At 55.3% G+C, this 16,454-nt stretch overlaps 1 protein-coding gene across 2 annotated transcripts in view; it reads left to right on the forward strand.

The window, feature by feature from the left end:
- PWWP2B (PWWP domain containing 2B) overlaps window positions 1–16,454 on the forward strand; it is a 44,944-nt gene that overhangs the window by 13,036 nt on the left and 15,454 nt on the right. The window contains exon 3 of one of the 2 annotated variants that reach the window (XM_030487802.1): window positions 5,414–5,938. The exons of the other annotated variant lie outside the window; for it this stretch is intronic. The gene's annotated coding sequence lies outside the window, so the exon portion shown is untranslated. Of the gene's footprint in view, window positions 1–5,413; window positions 5,939–16,454 lie in introns of those variants that run through there. 2 annotated transcript variants of the gene reach the window in all.

The raw sequence follows: 16,454 nt of genomic DNA on the forward strand, positions 1-16,454 counted from the left end.
GTGTTTGCTGTGGTAGCTCAGTTTGCAAAAACCCCTTCCTGCTCTCATGGAGCGTTTCAGCCTGAAGATGGATGCTTGAGATGTTTCTTGGCCTGGTTTCTGGATGGTTCAGTCAACTCAAACCAAGCATCCAAGTTAATTACTGTTTCTCAGTCTTCCTCCAAACACTGGGAGTCGGCGTCTCTGCATACTAATGCAAAGCAGGAGAACAAGTCTGAAACAGCCTGCACTGCATGTTTGGGTGCCCTGTGCGGGGTGTCTGAGCTGCACGTCTGGTGGCAGCCCACTGGTCTGCCTGTTCCCAAAAGCACTTGTACCTCTGCCTTGTGACTGGCTGCGTTTGGAGACACACAGATCGGTGCTGTGGTGCTGCTGCTGCCCCTGCCATCTGCTGCCCCTCTGTCTCTCTGTCCCAGACCCATTGCCGGCCCGGTGCCACGGGCCATCCACTGTGCTATTTCTAGCTGCAGAGGGGCTGCGCAGATGCCCGGTAATGGGATCTGCTTGCGTGAGCTGCAGCTTCAGCTGCTGCAGGAGATGTGTGTGGCCATAGGGCTTAGCAGCTCCCTGGGCGCTGCGCTCTGGGCGCGGGGTGTCCGGGCCCGTGGGGGGCTGCAGGCACCGCTGGCTGTGCCGTGGCCGTGGGGAGCCGGGGGGTGGCTGTCCCTCGGCAGTGCCACCAGCCTGCTCGGTGCCGGTTGGATCCGTGCAGGAGCAGGGGCTGTGCTGGCATCTTGGGGCGCTTACAGGGGAGTGCGCAGGGGGCCAAGAGCAGCCCCATCTGCAGCACTGGGAGAGACTGGCTGCGTCCATGGGGAGGAAAGAGCTCTGGGCAAAGAGCCTGGAAACTCATTTCTTCAGAGCTTTAAAAAAATAATACAAAAATGAAGTTTCTGCAGCTTTCCCAGAGCTGTATCTGTTTACTTGTTTGGTTTTTCAACTCAAATGGAGCTGGTTAAACTGCAGCTACAGCCCACCTTTGCACAGTGAGCACGGTGAGTTGGGCAGCGTGGGACCTTGGGCAGGGGCTGGTGAAGCCCTTCCTGAGGGAGTCCTCTTGTCACCAGGTCAGGCTCAAAAGTTTGTCCTAATTGTGTTGCAGTTAAGCAGCCTGGGGAAGAGAAGGCTCTGTGGAGACCTGAGAGCAGCTCCAGTGCCTAAAGGGGCTCCAGGAAACCTGAAGAGGGGCTTTGGACAAGGGCCTGTAGGGACAGGCCAAGGGGAATGGCTTTAACCTGCCAGAGGGGAGATTGAGATGAACTCTGAGGCAGAAGCTCTTCCCTGTGAGGTGCTGAGGCGCTGGCACAGGGTGCCCAGAGAAGCTGTGGCTGCCCCATCCCTGGCAGTGTTCAAGGCCAGGTTGGACACAGGGGCTTGGAGCAACCTGCTCTAGTGGAAGGTGTCCCTGCTCGTGGCAGGGGTTGGAACTGGAGGAGCTTTAAGGTCCCTCCAACCCAAACCAGTCTGGGATTCTAGGAATCTCATGTCCAGCAATGATGATGGAGATGGGGCTTAATATCTTGACTATCTGGAGTGCTTGTGCTCTTCACACCTACAGTCCCCACACCACAGGCCTCCAGCTCTCCAGTCAGCTGTAGGGTGCTCTCTCGCTTCTCCTGGTGCCATCTCTGCCCTGGAGCAGGAGCAGGGTGGGATCCTGATGTCTGTCCCTTGTGCCAGGGCTGCCGGGCTGGTCCTGGTGCCCATGGGCAGCAGGAGGCTCTTTGTGCTCCTGTCCCTATGGATGCAGTAGGGAGCAAAGGTCCACGTGTGGCTCATCGCCCTGTGCAAGCGAATGTGACTCCTCTGGCGTGAGCAGGAGGGTCACAAATGCTCCCCTGAGCCTTCCCACATGAGCTCCATCAGCTGCCTGCGCCACCTGTATAATCATCTCCTGGTCACTGGGGATCATGTCTCTGGAAGGGAGGAGCTGGGCAGTGTTTCAATGAAGGCTTTCTTCCATTAAGTTGATTAATTTCTGCAGAAGTTACTGCTTTTAACTGCCAGAGCAGTTCCTGTTGAACCTGTGTGAGGTTCACGCTATTGCAGGATCAGACAGAATTGTTTTCTTTATAAAGCATGTTTCCTGTGTGCTCTCTGCAGCACAAGAAATGAACTGTAGCAGGATTACCAGCTTGACTTCCTCATGAATGATGACTTGCTCTGGGTTAACTCATGTCAATACCCTGAGCCTTTTTCCATGCAGAAAGCAGAAACCCCTCGAGCCCGACGCAGGGTTTTCACAGAGGTGCTCAGGTGATGGAGTGGAACACGGGAGAACACAGCTGCAGCCTGCTGAGCTCAGCTCTGCCCTGGTGCCTTGGCGGCTGCGGTGGCTCCAGCACCCCAGCCGGTGGGTCAGGGATGGGGTCCCGCAAAGGACAGCATGGGAAGGGGGGGTGATTTCCCCCCACTGCTGCCAGCAGCAGCCTCTGCCCTTCCCCTTGCCCGCCGCTGGCCACGCGGGCTGCTGAGCCCTGCGTGGAGGAGCAGAGCCCTGCGGGGGCCAGGCCACTGCCCATCAGGGGTGCCCTGGCCCCATCCCTCCTCTGCAGGGCTCACTCCCCCTGAGCTTGCGCTGGGGCTGCCTCGCTGCCCTTCCCGAGGGGAGGTGTCTGGAGGAAGACTGAGTGGCGGTGCTCAATTACAGCTGCTGCCAATGGCTCTATGAGGAGAAAATACTCCTCAAAGCAAGCTGCTTGGGTGGAGAAAATGAGGAGGCTTCATGGGGCTGTCACTTCCCAACCTGCCAGGACACGCAGGGTAACCAGCGCTTGCTGTGCTCACATGTGCTCACAGAGGCCTTCCGTGCCACAGCACCCCAGCTTCCCAGAGGAACCATGTGAAGGAGATGGGTCCCTGACTCCAGCGTGTCTCCTGGAGCTGGTCTGTGAGTGCTGTGGTGGTGGTGCAGCCTGGTTCACCAGCATGTGCAGGAACCCCCTCAGTGCTGTGCTCATGAAGGCAAAAGGCCCAGGCCTGGGGTGCAAGCTGTGCCGTGGAGGGGTCCTAAGTATGTCCTGTGCCTAGTCCTGAAGTGTCCAGGCACAAGTCCCCTGAGCAGGGCAGAGCTGGAGTGAGCAGGGTCCCCATGCACCAGCATGCTTGGGATGCCGTAATCCCAGCCTGGTTTGGGTTGGAAGGGACCTTAAAGCTCATCCAGTCCCAACCCCCTGCCACGGGCAGGGACACCTTCCACTAGAGCAGGTTGCTCCAAGCCCCTGTGTCCAACCTGACCTTGAACACTGCCAGAGATGGGGCAGTAATCTCAGCAGATAAATCAGTTTTCTGCACTCTGCCACAGCTGTTAAATCGCAGTTTGTGAACGGCTTTATTTGATCCAAAACTTTGGGGTTTTATTATGAGTAAGCACTTGGCTTCAGCAGAGCTTCCTTGGCTTTCCTTCTGACGTACAGCTCACACATGGGCTGCTGGATCATGCCATTGTCCTGAGTCAGTCGGCCTGTTACATATTCGTTACTCATACGTGTTTCGAGGCTGCAGCAATGTGGTGTCTGATCTCCAACATGGAGCAGCAGCTTTTGTTGGTTTATTTAGCAAATCCCTCAAGTTTTCCAGCAGTGAGGTGGGAGCATCGGAGCGGCCGTCGCCGTGTTGCTCCTCCCGGGTGCGTGCTGAAAACTCCTGGTTCTGCTCCTGGTTGTTTAGAGCAGACCCTGAGCTCTCGCAGGGGCGGCCTCTGCCCTGTTGCTGCGCCGGGGCTGCAGAGCTCTGTGTGTCCAGGACATGCGCCCATCCATCCGCAGGCACAGAGCTCAGCAGGGGAGGAGGTTTGGCACTGCAGGACTGGAGCATCCGCTGTTCTAAAGCAGTGTGGTGCTTGCCATTAGCACCAGCTTTCTGCTCCCAGGGGAGACAATCCCTGATCTTTGTCTCCAGGTCATCGCTGTGAGCAGCCGCATCCCTGTCCCAGATCCCCATCCTGTCCCTGTGCCCAGGAAGGACAGCATCTGCCCTAGCGCAGGCAGAAGCCTTCACTGGGAGGTGGTTTGGCATCGTGCTCTTGTGCTGCTTCCTGCCTCCAAGTGTGACAATCCCAAAGAATAAAACCTGCCTGAGGGCTTGCTGCTCCTCAACAGGGAAATGCACCTTTTCCTGGTTAGACCAAATATTCCCTGTAAGCTGTGACCTGTCTCTAAAGGGTCAGCTTTCTGCCCATGGACCTCGCTGAGGTTTTGGTAGGTGCCAGGTAATAAGCTGCGAGTCTGTTGTGTGCTCTTGAAAACCTCACCATCCATCAGAAGGCAAATGAATAGATTCTTCTGCAAGATCAAGTATAAATTTATACTCTGTCCACTCTAGGTAATAGAGCCTTCCTGGGAGACATCCCAGATTCCTAGGAAAGGGATGGCTCGAGTGCATGAAACCCGATTGCAGTCCTCCTCTGGAATATAGGGGTTAGGGCATTTGTGGTGTGTTGGATCAGCTCTTTAGGTCTCAGCTGTACGGTGATACTGCAGATCCTTCTGGATGCTGAGTCTGGGCAGATCAGTGTTGCTTTGGTTCCATGCCCACAGCAGAGCTGCTGCTGCAGTTTCAGCAGCGCTGGGAATGTGTGATCATCTTCCTGTGTTTGCTGTTGTGTTCTTGGCTTATTGTGCTCTGTATTTGTGAGGGGTTTTTAAAGGTCTTTGATCTTTTGCTTCATAGCAGTAATCCTGTTTGTCAGGAACACGGATTTGAGCCTGTGTGTCCTGTGGCTGGTTTGGCAGGGACGTGTGTTAGGGCTGGTCAGGCTTTTGAACTGGCTCAAACTGATTTAGATGAGATATTAGCAAGAAGTTCTTTGCTTAAGAACTCTGCCTAAGAGCTCATCTCAGTCTCCCCTCTGGCAGGTTAAAGCCATTCCCCTCGTCCTGTCCCTCATCCCTTGTCCAAAGCCCCTCTCCAGGTTTCTTGTCAGCCCCTTTAGGCACTGAACATGTTCTAAGGTCTCCCCTGATCGGGGCACCGCAGCAGCAGTAGTGTCTTGAGCCATTGCAGGTACTTGGAAGAGCTTCTGTGCAGTTTGCTCTCAAGGGGAGGATAATCCTATTTCATAGGTAGCGTTAGAAAAGCGGAGGCAGATGTTCTTCACGTGGTGTGTTCTGCAGGGCCGTGTGGCAGATTAACCTGCAGTAACCCACCCTGAATGGGGGCTTAGTCTTCGAGGCACAGACTGAAGATTCATTATCGTCACTGAGCTCCATGTTGTGGCTGTCTTGGAGAAAATTCCCGCTCTTGCTTTGGGTTTGTTCCCTTGACAAAGCTTCTCCCGCAGCTGTGGGTGCTGCTGGTGCTGCTGGCCGGGAGCCGGGGAGCTCCTGGCTGTGCAGGGGGCAGCCGGAGCTGAGCCTGGCCGCTGCTGCCGGCCCCGCGCTCCGTAACCTCTCCCTCTCTCGCTTTCTTCAAGGTAACAGAAGACGAGCACAGCTGTTCTCCAGAGGGCCACCAGGCTGTGAGGATCCAGGAGAGGCGGCGGGTCCGTGCGCGTGGCAGGAGCACGCGGCGCATTCCCTGTCAGACACGCTGCTCTCCGCCGGGGACGGGGGACGGGCACCGGCACGCGCCGGCGGGAGGCTCTTCTGGCGCGAGGCTGGCGGGGAGGTCTGGAGGATGTCTTACCCTAGCGTGAGGATCTGACCAGTCACACGGCAGTGAGCTGGGAGAACAGCAACACCCACAACCTGGAATGTATTTATTACTTCAAAGTTAGCTATTCTTGATAAACCCCCCCAGATTATTGCTGCTGCTGCTTATTTTACTTACAGATTTCACACACTTGTTCATTTTAAAGCTACCAAACTTTTCCTCAATACTGTACTCCAAGAAATGTAATTGGAGCAGGACATGCAATAGAATGAAATCATTGTAGTGTCTTAAGTACCATGGACTCACTTTTGTGTCTATTAAACCTTGGAGGATGTGCAACACGGAACTATGTGGCTGTCATTGCGTATGTTAAAGCTTCTTCGTGTCATTCACTGCAGAGCTGAGGGAACGGGTCTTGTCAGGTATGTGAACAAGCTGTCACCAGGTACCGTGGATGGTGTGTCCCAGTGTGTGCTTTCAGTCACCCGGAACCACAGGCACTGCGGCCTCAGCTCACTCTGATGGCTGAGTGAATTGATGGTCTGAACTCACCTGTGTTCACACCAGGTCAGTGAGTGTCATTTACGGCCCCTTGGACACGTGCTGTTGGTTAGGAAGGATTTTCATCCTTACACATGACCGGAGATGGTTAGCAGTCTTTAAAACACAGAAAACTGCTTGCAGGTTTGGTACCAGCTTAGAGCACAAATGGATGACAAACTGAAGTGACCTATGGACAAGCTTTTGAAACTACTGGTTAATTTCTGGGGCTTGGACAAGCTTTTGAAGCCATCTCGGTTAATTTTTGGGGTTTGCATTAGCTTTGCCGTGGATTCCCTTGGCCTAAAAGCATTAGTGTGGTAATCTGCTGTTTCGGGTGCTGGAGAAAGCAGTTCCCGGTTGTCCTTGCTGGGTGACAGGTTGCCTGCATGTCGAGCGTTACCTTTGAGCCGCAGGGTCATTGTGCAGGTTCCTGGTGGTTCTTCCTCTGCTGCAGCAAACACTGTGCTGAGCTCCTGTCCAGTTAAAGGGCGAGCGGCGGGCAAACAGCCAAGCTGGTGTTTTCCTGGTTCATACTGGTTCATATTGTGGTCTTTTGCGTGTCAGCAGCAGAGGTCAGAGCTTCCCTTTTCTGTTTAACAACAGCAGAGTTTAATGAGAAGAGTCCAGCACCAAAACCCCTCTGCTGAGCCTCAGTAAGGGCATACAGCGAGTCAGAGCCCTGTTGTTACCCAGCTAGCTGTGGTGCAAGACACACAGACTGAAGCGCAGGGCTGAAGCAGGACATCTGTCTCCTAGGTCCAGCTCTGGCCACCTCTGCAAACAAATCAATAAGCTTCCTGTTTTCCAAAAATAAGTGTAAAAGGCCGCAGTATACAGTGAGGAATGTGCTCTGCACCTTGTGTAAGGCCTCTGTGGAGCCCTTGTTTACCTGGGCATCGCTCTGCCCAGCTCCAGCTCAGTGGGCCAGGGTGCTCTGTGCAGCGAGTGCTCCCGCTCCCGCAGCAAACAGCTCTGCCTTTCTTAGCCCGGCACGTCTGTCTTGAGGAGTTCCTTTGTGCCTTGTTTCTAGCATCTTCTCGAGCGAGGCCCAGGGTTACCTGGTGGCCATTGAGGTTTATGGGTTTTCTGCTCACACAGTTCTTTATTGTACAAAACCCCTGCCCGAAAGCATTGCCAAGCTCTGGCTGTAGCCTTGCAGCAGTCAGCTGAGTGGGAGGGTACAAGCAGCCCTCTGTCCATATCAAACACAAAATTGAAAGGCAAAGCAGAAATAACTGAGCCCTCAGGAAAAGCACTTGTCTGCTCCTGGCAATAGTGGAGGCTGCTGCCTGCACGGGGAGGGGCTGTTCGTGGTTGAAAGAGATGCCAAGAGCTACAGGTGGGTCCTGTCTGCTCTCCTGAGAAGGCTCATGGATGTCACTGCAGTCCCATCAACAGGCGGAAACAGCGCTAAGATCAGTGTGCTGGTGTGAGAGGGAGCTGAGAGACCTCACACCCGTGGGCACTGACTTATCCTGCCCCTCTGCTGCGCTCTGTGAGACCCCCCCTGCAGTCCTGATCCAGCTCTGGGGCAACAGCACAAGAGGGACGTGGAGCTGCTGGAGCGAGGCCAGAGGAGGCCCCGGAGCTGCTGCGAGGGCTGGAGCAGCTCTGCTCTGGAGCCAGGCTGAGAGAGCTGGGCTGGGGCAGCCTGGAGAAGAGAAGGCTCCTGAAGGGGAGACCTTAGAGCAGCTGCCAGAACTGGATGATCTTTGAGGCCCTTCCAACCCAAACCATTCTGTGACATGAAATGGATGGAGAAGGTGAGCTCCAGCCCAGCGTCTGTCCTCTGACGCTGGGTGTAGTCCCAGGATGGAGCTGTTTAAGAGGGGATGTCCAAGAGTTTTTCCCCCCATGGTAACTGGGCTCTGCAGTGTAACCCCCTGTGCACATAAATGTGCTCTGCCAGATGTCCTTACCCCTGGATGTGTGACATTCCTGGCATAGCTGGGCCCTGGAGAAAGCAAACAATGGGCTTGCACTGCCTGGGGCTCTGTGCCAGTGCAGAGGTAAGGGAAAAATGCGAGTGATGCCCTGGGCAGGGCCTGTGTCTGCAGGGGAAGGTCAGGGCTGGTTTGCTGCCAGTCCTGGGGAGCGACCTTCCTCCAAAGAGGAGTGGAGGTGGCTGTGCTGGGACCCCTGTTCTGCCTCTCACCCCTGTGACGTGTGGCCCGGCACACGCGTGTCCATTAGCACCAGCTGCAGGAATGCTGCAGACGAGTGGGATTCACACAACACGTGAGCCAACGAGTTCTGCTGCTTCACTGAGACCCGCTGCGGAGCTTCAGAGGGGAGACTGAGATGAGCTCTGAGGCAGAAGCTCTTCCCTGTGAGGGTGCTGAGGCGCTGGCACAGGGTGCCCAGAGAAGCTGTGGCTGCCCCATCCCTGGCAGTGTTCAAGGCCAGGTTGGACACAGGGGCTGGGAGCAACCTGCTCTAGAGGAAGGTGTCCCTGCCCATGGCAGGGGGTTGGGACTGGGTGAGCCTTAAGGTCCTTCCAACTCAAACCAGGCTGGGATTCTGGGATTCTGGGATTCTATGAAGAACAGGAGAAACGGTGCTTGGGAGGTATGAGAGTGGGTCCTGCTCTGACCCAGTGGCTCACGGTGGGTTAAACACCAGCCGTACACAGCATCCCAACAGAAAGCAGAGCCCTGGGACTGTGTGTGGGAGCTGAAGCAGTGGCTCCCTTCACCTCCACGAAAAGGTGATTCCTCAATTTTGGCAAGGCTTAAAGCCAAGATTTTCAGCAAATTGGGTTTTTTTTGCCTCAGCCATTATTCAGATAAATGAAAATAATTCCTCAGCAAATTCCAAAGCACAAGCCAAGAGCAGGGCCATGTTTCAGTTCTTAACTGGTTTTAAAGGGCTAATGTAGAAGTTTCTAGATGTCATTTTTAATAATGGGAAGCTTGAATGGCTTTCTGCAGTCTTTTATGCTGCCAGAGGAAAACCTACGTGCAGTGCTGAGGAATAGCAAGTGGTCTCTGGTGTTCTCTGCAGTAGGTGGTGTGCTGCCTGTTGGATGTTGTTAACAGCTCCCGTGTGCTGGGACATTTCTCTTTTTGATTGATTCTGAAGGATTTCCTCCTTCCACGCCTACCCGTGTGCTTGGCTCTGGGAAGTGGGGCCCTTTCCCAGCCCATCTCCATTCCCGTTCCACTACAGGTTTATTACAGTCTCTGCTGCTCCGCACTGTGTTTTGGAGTTTTCCTCCTGGTTCCTTCAGCCCACAGAGTGGGTCCCGAAGTGAAGCCCTGCACAAGCCCAGGGTGCTTTTCAGTGGGGGGTGTTTGATATTTCATTCTGACCTTACCCAAAGCAATACTAACCCCGTCGGTACTTTTGTAATGGGACATTTTGCTAATACGGTGAGTCTGTAGGTGAAATGTTGTGTGCATGACGCACGTTCCTCCCCCTTGGCCTCACGTCTCCTGTGCCTCGAGCAGGTTTTCAGGCCCCCCCAGCCCCTCCGCTCCCCGCTGTCCCCATCCCCTGCCCCGCGGGTGCTGCCATGGCATCGTACTCGTAATGTCTGCAACTGGAGCACAAGCCTGGCCACAGACCTGGTTTCCCACCACACTGTTCATGCCATGCTTTCCTGCCTGACTGAGTGCGTTACAGGGAGCTGCGTGTGCAGGTGGACGGCCCGATAGCTGCTGCTGCTCCGTGAGCTGTCGGCTGACAGAGCCTGCTGATGAGGCTGAAGAGCTGCCGGTGAGGGCTGGTGACAGCCCCGGTGGGGACCCAGCCACAGCTCTGAGAGCGCTGGTTTCGGTTGGGATGGGGCCGGATGGGACCCGCATCTCCCCCTGACCGTGCTTAGTACTGTGGTGTGCACCCATCCCTTTGGATCACGTCGGGGCTGGTGCCTGCAGTGGGTGTCCCTGCACCCAGCATCCTGCAGGAAGCACCAGGTAGACAGAGGTGGCCCGGCCATGCTGTGTAGCACTGCCCCAGGCAGGGTCCCTGAGCCGAGCTGAGCCGAGCCGAGGGGAAGGATGCTGAGCTAACATGGAATTGTGGCACTTTGCGTGGAGGTAACGAGCACCGAGGCACTGGTGGGGATGGAGCTTTGGTGGAGCCGGGTGGAGGGCTCAGACTGACAGTGTGGGAGGTGCAGCACGGAACGGCAGCAGCCTTGGCCAGTGTGCCGAGGGATGCAGTGTGCGTGGCCCCTGCCACTGGTGATGGCTGGGATGGGGCTGAGCTGTTGCTGATAGACCCAGCGTGGGGACAGTAACACCAGGTCATAGAATCCCAGAATCCCAGACTGGTTTGTGTTGGAAGGGGCCTTAAAGCTCACCCAGCTCCAACCCCCTGCCACGGGCAGGGTCACCTTCCACTAGAGCAGGTTGCTCCAAGCCCCTGTGTCCAACCTGGCCTTGAACACTGCCAGGGATGGGGCAGCCACAGCTTCTCTGGGCACCCTGTGCCAGCGCCTCACCTTGTGATGTGGAGTTCATGACACTAAACACATTTGAGGGTCGTTTTACTGGCCTGGTTTCCTCCCATTTCAGTATTTAAGTGTTACATTTCCACTCTTCACCTTTCTCCACATGAAAACTGAGTGATCATCACTTTGATTCTTGTCTCTTGGCTGGTTTCTGTCCGTAGTTGCTCAGTAGGTTCATGTGAGGGACTCTGAGATGTTGTTGACACACGTGGTGCTGGCAGCTCCTCCTGTATCTGCATGTTCACTGGTGTATGAGGGGCGCCTGGGCTTTCCCTGGATCCCTGTGGGTTCCCTGCCCGGGGCCCCCGGAGCCCCATCCTGCACTGACACGTCTCTTGGTATGACAATTGCAGCAGTTTCAAGGAACAGGAGTGCGGGCCTGGGCAGGAATTGCCTTTGGAAACATCTGGTTCACATTTCTGTCTATGAAATTTCTGTCTGTTTCCTCCTGCTGGAAACATCTTTTAAATTAAAGGAAAAAAGGTTGTTCAATATAATGCGGTCCCTGGAGTGCCTTACAACTGGCCGTAAGAGCTGCACTAACACAACTTCCCGCTTACACATTGATACTTGGTGGGAAAGAAACTCCACAGCCCCCATGTGCAAACCTCTCCTCACAGGGCATCCAATTTGTAACTCCAGTTCTTCCCAGTTTCATCCCCTCTGATGCTGCCTGCGCCTCCAGGTCAGTGTGTCCCCCCACAGCGGAGCCCGGGCACTGGCACAGGGTGAGTGAGGGGGTTTGCAGGTTGGGTGCCATGAGCCAGCAGCTCTTCTTCAGCGGGGTGCTGCAGACGGGTGTTGGCAGCCTGCGGGCAGACACAGCGGCAGCGCTGTGCTGATGGGGACCAGCACTGGCTATTGCCCCTCCACTGAGCATCCCTGCCCAGGGAGGCAGAGCTCGGAGCAGTGGCTGCGATGGTGTGAGATGTGACCCTCTCCACGTGTGGTCCCTGCTGGGCACAGGTGCTATGGCTGGAGGTGATGGGGGATGCACTGAGGCGGATGCACTGAGATGGAAGTGATGGAGTCATGTTCACACCCCGTGTAGCCAAGGCCTCAGTGCCATGGGCTAGGGCTGGCCTTGGCAGTGCTGGGAACAGTTGGACTGGATGAGCTTAAAGCTCTTTTCCAACTGTTTGGTTCTGTGATTTGATGATTCAGAGACGAAGATCGTGACTTTCCTCAGGGACGACTCAGGTGCAAGGGCCTGGCTCAGACGTTCCCCTGTGCTGCATACTGCTTTCACTGGCTCCACATCGGGCTGCTGTGCTGCGAAGGATCGGCACCAGGCTTCCCGGGGGAGCCAGGTTTGGCTGTGCAGTGCAGTACAGAGGGTGGTGAGACATGGGACCCCCGGTCCCTGCGTGGGGACACCCATCCTGCCCTGCACAAGGCCCGTGCTGCTCGGGCTGCAGAGATGCTGCGGGAGATGCTGCACCAGCAGCACCATGTCTGCAGGGAAGAGCAGCTGATGTGGAGCTGGTGTCCCCTCCTCCGTACACACTGCAGGGGGAAGGCTAAAGCTTGGCTTAACTAAACCTGCTCCATGATGTGCTCATCTTTGCTGTTGGCTCTGCCTGGTCCCAACCCAACCTTCCTTGAAAGGGTCTGTGATGGGGACCTGCCGCTGCTCTCACCAGGGGCAGCTTTGTGCCTATATCTAATTCATCCTTATTCAAGGTTAAACTGTTCTTCCCATCACAGATATTAATTATTAGCTGTAATTAACGTGTTCCTCCCTGCCCCCTCCCCCCCCTCCTTACAGATGCTGGGGATTAGTTACGATCAGGCAGGTAGGATCGGTTGCTTGCACAACAGTGATGGATGCTCTTTTTTGGGTGGCAGCACCAGCGTTCCCTTCATTGTGACCCTCTCTGGGAAGCATGGAAAAGCATTCTGTTGAGGAAAGCATTTTTTGTGCAGGGCTTTGGGTTTTTCCCTTTGCTACAAGTCAGCAAACAGAACTGCTGTTTGCCAGTGCTGCCCGTACACATGATCCGTCACTGCAAAATGGGACCTCTGGTTCTCTGTGTGAGGGAATGAGTGGCCATGGCCAGAAGTCAAGACTTCCAATCTCTGGGAATTTATGGGTACAATAATAATTCATTTTAGAAGTACTTTGTATCTGCTGCAGAAGAAAAATCCAGACCTGTTTCACCCTGAAATCATGGAATCGCAGAATCCCAGACTGGTTTGGATTGGGAGGGACCTTAAAGCTCATCCAGTTCCAACCCCCTGCCACAGGCAGGGACACCTTCCACTAGAGCAGGTTGCTCCAAGCCCCTGTGTCCAACCTGGCCTTGGACACTTCCCAGACTCCTGTTCCTGATGGTCTCAACTGAAGCTGGACCTGGAAGGTGCTGTGGGAGGTGCTTCCAGAGCAGTTGACGTGTCCATATCTCCCTTCTACAGCTCTGATGGACCTCACCAGCCCCACCAGCATGTGACTGTTAAGGGAAAGCCGTGGCAGTGACAGATGGAGGAGAGCCCAGCGAGGAAGCGACAGGCAGGAACAAAGTAGAGGCTGTGAAGTCACGCAGCCGAGTGCCTGGGAAGGGGAAGGGAAGGGGAAGGGCTGGTGACCTGCCATAACCGAAGGTGTGGAGCTCTGGAGAAACTGAAGAGGGGTCGTGCAGCGGGAACAAAACAAGGAGCACATTCCTGACCGATTGTGTTCCCTTCCTGCGCCAAGACGCTGCTCTGCAGCTCACATCCGCTGCCGGGCTGGAAGGAGCATTGTCTCTGGTGCCAGCGCAGGCTCGGCTCCGGGCTCCTGCTCCTTGTACCAGAGCCCAGAGCAGCTTCAGCAGGGCTGGGTCTGCTCACACCTACAGCACAGCGCTGCCAGGCTCCGTGAGGATCTCCTGATGAATGACCTGTCTCCATGAGATGGGAAAGCGGTTCTGCAGCCTTGCAGAAATGGTATTAGTGCCTACGGCAGCAGCTTACCTCCCGTCTCACTCGATTGACTTAAAATACAGCACTAAGTAATCAAATCACTAATGCACTGCTGCAGAAATGCTTGAAGAAGAAGAAAGTGCCACTTACGTCGATAGTTTGCAGCAGAACTTGAAAGCCAGACAGGCCCAGGGAGCCTGTTACTGCGGCAATTCAGACCTGCTACTAAAAGGAGATAAATGAATTGTTTATCTACTAGAAATTTTTGGGTTCAGGCATTTTGTTTTGGCTTTTTAATTGCATTTCTTAGGTCTTGCTAACTCAATTGCAAACACCAGCAATAGCTTGATCGCCTTTATCTGCAGTTGTCTTGGGCGGAGCATCCAGACAGGGCTGGCTGCTCGAGGTGGGACGTGTGGAGCTGATCTCCCTGTACCTGGGTGATTTCACCCTCTCTGGCTTCACTCATTTGCTGCCAAAGCCCCAGTAGAGAAGGTCTGACAGTGGTGGGACGTGGGAGGTGGTGGAGGAGCAGGTCAGAGCTGACCCAGCTGCAGGAGCTGGGTGGCTTTGTGGTGGGGTCACAGCAGTTGCTGCTTTGCCCGGTGCCTCGCTGCGGGTGCTGAGCATCCCAAGAGGAGATCCCAGCATGTGAAGGGGAGGGGCTTTGGACAAGGGATGTAGGGCCAGGCCAAGGGGAATGGCTTTAACCTGCCAGAGGGGAGGCTGAGATGAGCTCTGAGGCAGAAGCTCTTCCCTGTGAGGGTGCTGAGGCGCTGGCACAGGGTGCCCAGAGAAGCTGTGGCTGCCCCATCCCTGGCAGTGTTCAAGGCCAGGTTGGACACAGGGGCTTGGAGCAACCTGCTCTAGTGGAAGGTGTCCCTGCCCGTGGCAGGGGTTGGAGCTGGATGAGCTTTGAGGTCCCTTCCAGCCCAAACCAGCCTGGGATTCCGTGATTCAATATATTAATTGGGCAGCTATTTGTAATATGTTCAAGGCTCGTTATGTGATAAGGACAGCAGACTTGAAGGAGAACAGCAAATCAATGCATTACACTGAAAACCTTTCAAAATGGATTCAGTTCTTAGGCCCAACCCTCTCAGAAGAGCCCTTCAGAAGCTGATGGGCATTCACCCTCTCCATGTGTGGGTACAGGCTCGCTCTGTGGAGAGCTGCCTTGCTCAGAGGCAGGTGATGGTTCCTTTGCTTTTCCAGTTCGAACACACAAAGCCCTTGGAGATGGCCGGATCACCCAGACCTTCCTGCTGAAGGGCAAACTGAGCCAGGCAATGCGGAGGGAGCCCTGTGGGTGGCAGGGATCAATGGGCCAAGCCCCAGCACACCAACCCCAGCTGCTGCAGACCAGAAGTTTTAATGGGACACCCTTTTAGCTGCTGTTGTGGTTAAGTCTGTGCCTTTGGCCAGTGTTGGTGCCAGCGGGATACCTGACAAATGAAGCTCCTCATCTGTGCAGGGTCAATCTAACAGCCTCACCCTCGGCCAGCCCAGCTGCAGCTGTGATGCAGTCAGCCAGGAGCAGAGAAGGAAAAAGGAATCGTCTGCTGCTCCCGTGAGCAATAACCTCATTTATTCATGGTGGGAATAAATCACTCCTTGATCAGCTCCTCACTACAGCAGCCAGCGTAACCTTGCGCGTAGTTAGAGCCGATGTTCCAGAGCAGGAGGGCTGTCATGGGGCATGGGGCTGCTCGTGTTAGCCGAGCCTCTGTGCGCCCTCTCCTCCTCCTCTGGGTCAGCCCGGCCTGGGGTGATGGGTTATTTCCATGAGGATTCCGTGTGTCCTCATGAACAGGAGCCGTGTGGTGAGCGGAGCCCTGGCTTTACGGATGCCACAAACACTGGTGATGGGAGAGGCTCACTTGGCAGGTTCATTCCTACCTGCACTCTGGGTGTGATTCGAGGTGCTTTTATCTTTTAAGTCCTCAGCAGGAGTTAGACTGTGAAATGCTGTTTGTGCCTCTGAGAGCTCCTTCTGCCACCCTCCCATCAAAGTGAAGGTCTCTTTCTGAAGCAGAAAGTGCTTCAGAACTGCTTCAGGGTGCTGGGGAAGGACGCAGCGAGATGTTGAAATGAGCAGCAGCAGCAGTGCTGTTCCCATGACATGTCCTGAGGGGTGAGCAGAGGGAGCTCCCCCCTTGCTGCAGCGATATAGAGACCAGCCACAGACTGCAGAACGCTGTCTGCGTTTTGCTGTGGAAGCTGCTGTTTGCAGGGAGGGCTGCGGGGGTTCTCGTTGCACCTCTGGTTTTACCATGACACCAAAGCAACTGCACGAGGAGCCCTCTTCCCGCAGGGCTGCAGATGGGATGTGACAAACCCAAGCGCTGGCAGGGTCAGTCGATCGTGGTCAGCCCATGGCAGCGCGGGGAAAGCTGACGCTTCCTCAGAGAGGGCATGAGGGAGAACTAAATATAGCTGCTGTTGCTTGGTCAGCATGTAAGTGATACTGCAAGCCGCTGCTCCACGTGCAGCACGGCCTGGGCCCGCCCCGCTGCGGCTCTCGTGCCACCGGCTCCTGCGCGGGGCCGGCAGCCAAACCCCGCTGGATGCCATCCGTGCGTGACGGGAGCACGGTGGAGCTGCCATAAATCACAGGGGGTTAAGTCACGGTTCCTGAAAAGAGCAGTCACCTTCAGTAAATCACTACAAGAAACGGGCTGGAAGCTGCCTGCTTCCCAGCTGCCAGAGCTGCCCTGAGGCAGGCTTGGACATGGTCATCCGCAGTGATTCACGGGTGCACGGGGAGGGTCCAAGGCTGGCATGGACAGGGTGGGCTGGCATGGACAGGATGGGATGGTTTAGGGTGATTCTCCAGTAACCTGGAAAATATGCATGGACACTATATATGTATGTGTAGCATCAGGAGTTCAAAAGCGCGGCTGTAGCAGCTGAAGCTTTACCTCAGCCCCCAAACTGTGGAGGTCCCAATCAGAAAACTCTG

This window comes from Strigops habroptila, chromosome 5 (genome assembly GCF_004027225.2).
Source record: "Strigops habroptila isolate Jane chromosome 5, bStrHab1.2.pri, whole genome shotgun sequence".
NCBI lineage: Eukaryota > Metazoa > Chordata > Aves > Psittaciformes > Psittacidae > Strigops > Strigops habroptila.